This window comes from Panicum virgatum, chromosome 8N, assembly GCF_016808335.1.
Source record: "Panicum virgatum strain AP13 chromosome 8N, P.virgatum_v5, whole genome shotgun sequence".
Lineage (NCBI taxonomy): Eukaryota > Viridiplantae > Streptophyta > Magnoliopsida > Poales > Poaceae > Panicum > Panicum virgatum.
Window position 1 is genome coordinate 39,453,878 of NC_053152.1, and position 5,384 is coordinate 39,459,261.

General features: G+C 40.2%; 2 long non-coding RNA genes across 2 annotated transcripts; one reads left to right on the top strand and one right to left on the bottom strand.

Moving 5' to 3' along the window:
* The first annotated feature begins 2,329 nt into the window (after positions 1-2,329).
* On the top strand, positions 2,330-2,924 carry LOC120684399. Its single transcript, XR_005679279.1, has 3 exons — positions 2,330-2,464; positions 2,631-2,807; positions 2,898-2,924. It is a non-coding gene; the product is annotated as an uncharacterized LOC120684399 (long non-coding RNA).
* LOC120684398 lies at positions 2,922-3,505 on the bottom strand. Its single transcript, XR_005679278.1, has 3 exons — positions 3,400-3,505; positions 3,013-3,180; positions 2,922-2,932 (listed from the first exon to the last, which is right to left on the bottom strand). It is a non-coding gene; the product is annotated as an uncharacterized LOC120684398 (long non-coding RNA).
* Positions 3,506-5,384: the final 1,879 nt, after the last annotated feature.

Genomic DNA, 5,384 nt, shown 5'->3' on the forward strand with positions numbered 1-5,384 from the left:
GGATGCATACTTAAGCTGACACTGTTGGAGAATGGCTTATTAGTGCCGGTCACAGGACGTGTTAGTGCCGGTCCCTGTGACCGGCACGAACGTGACAACACGTTAGTGCCGGCTACTGTGGCCAGAACCAACGTGCGCTGCCACACCACGCCACACCCGCCCAGATATCCACTTTAGTGCCGGCTGGTATTACTAGCCGGCACTAAATGTTTTTTTCTTTTTATTTTTATACAAATTGCTATGCATATTTGTCGTATTATGACCGTATTACAGACTAATATTAGGACCGTATTAGTACCGTATTGCACACTAATATTAGGACCGTATTAGTTACTTATTGCACACTAATATTAGGATTGCATCACACTAATATAATATTATATATACATATATAATATATGTACATACATATAGAGTTCATATATGGAACACTTAGGAGTTCAAAAGTACTTGAGATATTACAAATTATTAAGCATCAACTATAGTAAGGGATCAGCTTCCTCGTCATCGGATCTTCTTTGGCGACGCTTGTACGGAGATCGCCATGAAATTCGCCCTTAGGATTTATGACTTCATCGAGCAGGAATCCGCATATAGCTTCTTGAATTGCCCTGACCCGAGCCATTTCAATGAGTTCTTCTTTCATCCACCAACGCTGTCACATTTTTCGATGAAGTCATGAGAATAAAAAATAATGAATTAAAATAATGAGGAGATGTGATTGTGCTCACGTACATTGAATGCCTCCACTGTCACTTGCCCTTTTTCACTTGCAAAAGAGTTGATCCACTCACATACGTAGTATCCACATAAGTTGTTTCCTTGGTCCTGTTTCCAACACTATGGACAAATGTGGGTTACGATATAGAATTTTTCTTATGTTTATTGCTAATGACATTAGTAGTGAGAGTATATTTATACCGGAAAATCAGTGAACCAACGAAGAGGCCCGATTTCACCTATGGGCAAGCCTATGTGTTTGCGGAGGTAGCGACTCCATGCAATATTTACCACCTCGATGAGATCTTGGTACTTTGATTTATCTTGCCTTAATGAGTCGTACACCAAGACCTTGTGCTCCTCAATTCGAATACAAAGCAATATCCAATGAAAGCTGTCCATATACATACACACAACCAATTAATATTGATTATAATAGTTATTAAATAGTATTATTAATACTGCAAGTTTAAAAATTGGGTGCCATCATTCTCGGCCTCATAAAACTCGGTATCACCACGAATGAGCTCGTGCATTAAGTCGTCTTGGATGTCTGTAGGATCCATTTCCACTGTCGCATTAGTTAGCTAATTAATATAAACAAATACTACCTCCATCTCAAAATGTATATCTCATATGTATATCTCGTTGGTGCGAATTCAGAAGCAAATACCAATGTACTAAAACAAAGAAAAAAGTAATCTAAAGGATGCAAATATTTTTATTGGAATTGGCAATGGTGGATGGAGTGGCAGATTTTATCTTCTCCTGACCAAGCATAAGTTTTCAGGTTTTGTATTTGGAATTGACAAATATGTAGTTAGAACTTATTTGGAATCTACTCATAATTCAAGTGAATCTGTAGTTACACAAAAATTATGCTTGAGTGAACTCACAAAGCCATATGTAACATATGCCTCTTGAGGGATGCATCATACCATGTGATATCAAAAACTCTGAGAAAATTCAGAAAGATATTCTCACCTAAACAGATAGGGCACTGGACCTCCTTGCGTAAGAGAACAAAGGTTACACCAAAAGAAGTCAGGATCCACAACACGAGAACCTTTTCCACAGCTCTTGCAAAACTTTTCTATGTGTCAAGGAAACAAACAAAAAATTATTCCCCAGGCTTTATAGATATATAATATAGCAAACTCTCTTTGGCATTAACTAGTCCTTTTTTTTGCAATAACACACGGCATGAATCAATAGTAACATTTTTCATGTTCTTATTAAAAAGCAAAAAAAACTCATGGGAAATTTGTAGCGAATTTGCAAGAGACTAAACCTCATCTAAAAATATTTTTAGATGCATTGTGGCATGGTTTGAAAGCTCTATCAATTATATTGACTTCTTTTATATTTTCACTAAAAAGAACATAGTTTTTTTTCAAATTCTTTTTTAGTGGTCATAAATTGCTTCTCATTCCAGCACAGCAGCCGAAACAATAAAATGCACAGTGCAACTGCTGACTATCTATCTTAGGGAGACTAGGTGTTACAGAATGTGTTTTACCCCTTGCTCATTTGATTTTGTGATGCTAGATTCCAGAGGACTGTCTTTTCGGTAGAAGCTAGAGCTAATAATTGTGTGTGCATTTGCATACAGGCTTTTGAAGGAGCCTGGGCTGCTGCCTGCAAGCAGGGGGCATCTACAGTTCTCGTACCACCAGAACTAGAGTTCCTTGTTGGGCCAATTTCGTTCTCTGGGCCTCACTGCAAACCAAACATTGTTTTCCAGGTAAATTATGCTCTTAGTCCCAAATTAGATATAAAAAAACTTTCCCAATAACTTTCATTGCCCAAACTGATAAAAAAAGGTAGGGCAGGACTGTATTTTGTCTAATTTGATAATGTAAGAATAAGTGCAACGAGTAATTCTGTTTCATGTTGTACTTACTTTGCAGCTGGAAGGAACAATCCTAGCTCCAACCAGTGCTAAAGCCTGGGGTTCTGGCTTGCTCCAGTGGCTTGAGTTCACCAAACTAAATGGAATAGTAATTCAAGGCAGTGGCATCATAAATGGCAGAGGGCAACAATGGTGGACCTACTCAGACCCAGAGGATGAGGATGATGATGACACTGTAAGAACTAGCCACCAAGTGCATGATTGTCAATAAATTAATTGAATGAAAAGTTGGTTGTGTTTGTTTACCTTGGATACTTTCCTGCAGTACGATGTGGAGCTCGATAGAATGCCAGATTAAACCTACAGTAAGAATATCAATTATCTTTCTGGCATTATTATCACGTACAGAAACAAAGTTATGATAAATCAGATTTTGCAACCTGATGCAGTCATTGAGGTTTTATGGTAGTTTCAACGTCTTAGTAGCTGGCATCACTATTGTCAACAGCTCACAGTGCCATCTTAAGTTTGACAACTGTCAAGGAGTGATGGTCCACGATGTGACTATATCCTCCCCTGAGAACAGTCTCAACACTGACGGAATACACCTGCAGAACTCCAAAGATGTCAGCATTCATCATACAAACATGGCTTGCGGTAATTCCTTGTTTCATCCAAAGTCAAGAGGCAAATAGGCTATATTCATTAACCTCAAAAGTTTGTTTTGCCAAGCTTTAGCAAGAAGAAGAAATTTTCAACACAAGACAATTCATATGTTCTAAATATATGAGACCTTATCTACAAACTTGTGACCTAAAAAGAATTACCTAGGGTTAACTGAAAGCTTGCACCTCAGTTCTATAACTCCAGTACAGTCTGCATGTCAAAGGACAGGTTTCAGAGTTAAGGGTACACTGAAAAACTGTTGTACAGCTGCTTAACTTATATTTTGTTTGTGCTCATTTGTTTATGCTTGTGCCAAGGTTTCACACAGTTTAAAAATGAAGTACAGCTCATATAGCCAAGCTCCAGCATACTAATCTGGTTAATTTTGGTACTAAGTTTAACGAGATCATTGCACAAATTTTGGGTTCCAAAGTTTTCCTCTAATATATCTATGGTTAATTGATTTGGAGATGAGACAAGAAGAGCTTTACCTGGGATTGGGCGAAGAGGATTGTGTCGTAGGGGCAGAATCCCAATGGCAGGAGATGGAGCCGGCGTGGTGGTGGGCGCAATCTGGATGGCAGCAGACGGGCCGACCTCACGGAGGGCTCAAGTCCGGCAGAAGGCGGGCCGGCACCGTTTCCAGCGGAGCGCAGGGCGTTGGGGCGGCGTCGGGGCGGCCACAGGACGAGGTTGCGCCGGCGCGGCGTCGGGCTGTGCGGCCGGCACGGCGTGCCGGGCCGGGGAGGTCGACGACGACGCGCGGCGGCGCACGCGGGCGAGGGACAGCCAGGGATCCACGCGCGGCCGGGAACGGGGGTGGCGGCGCACGCGGGCAAGCGAGTCGGGGACGGGGGCGGCGGCCGGGGATCACGCGACGTCGATCTGAATTATGTGAAGTGTGGGAGAGAAGGGGATTTATGGGGGAGTGCTCGGTTAGTGCCGGTTAGCCTTACCAGCCGGCACTAACGTGCCCTCTGTGACGTCATCTGGCCAAGTTAGTGCCGGCTAGTAATTCTAGCCGGCACAAACGTGCGTACGTTAGTGCCGGCTCGAATTACCAGCCGGCACTAACGTGCGTATGTTAGTGCCGGCTAGAATTACTAGCCGACACTAACTTGTCCCACCTGGCGGGAACTAAAATTTGCCCGCCCCAATTCTCTTTTACGCAAAATTTTTAATATTAGTAAATTTATTCGTAATAGGCTTAATAATTAGATTAATAAAATAAAAATTGATATGTTAATTTTTTAAGTATATTGTTAATTATATCTACACAATAATAATAGTAATTGAAGTAAATGAACGAATATGCTTGCATTATCAATTATGTGTAGTTTATAGGGTTTATATGTATATATGCTTCTATTATTCGTAATAAATCGAAAACATTTCATTTTTATCCATGCAAAAATATTCAAAAAACTTTTCAATAATAGCCTATACAATGATGTAATCAATTCGCAAATTACTTGATTATTTGTTTGTAATTTAATATTTCAACGCTTCTAGTAATGCAAAATTAGTAAAAGTAAATAATATTTATACCATGCAAAAATATAATATTATTTGAAGATGATATTGTGTCCTAATTGCACGAATAGTATCGAGAATTGAGATAAATACGATACGGTGTGTTACATTACATCACTTAATGAGAAAATACAATATATAATTTATATAAAACTACTACTCATTATCATTATCTACTGCAACATTGATAATCTTCCTTTTGACGAAAGTGCCTTGCGCGTGACCACGGCGTAAGTAAGGCGTGTCCTCTTTGGATAAGAGGATGATGGGGTCAACGTCAACTGAGAATGGAGGAAGGTCATCAATCTGGTCATAATCTTCCGAATTGTCCGAAATATCCTCAACTCCAACAACTTTTCTTTTTCCTGGAAGAACTATGTGCCGTTTTGGCTCATTTCCAGCCTTGTCTACTTCAGGCGTCTTATCTGACTTCTTCTTCGATTTGGTCGACATGTCCTTCACATAGAACACTTGTGTCACATCCTTGGCTAGAACGAATCGTTCATCTTTATATCCAATCTTTTTAAAGTCAACTATGGTCATCCCATACCGATCCTTCGTTACGCCTCCTCCAGCCACCCATTCGCAATGAAATAGAGGGACAACTATGGGT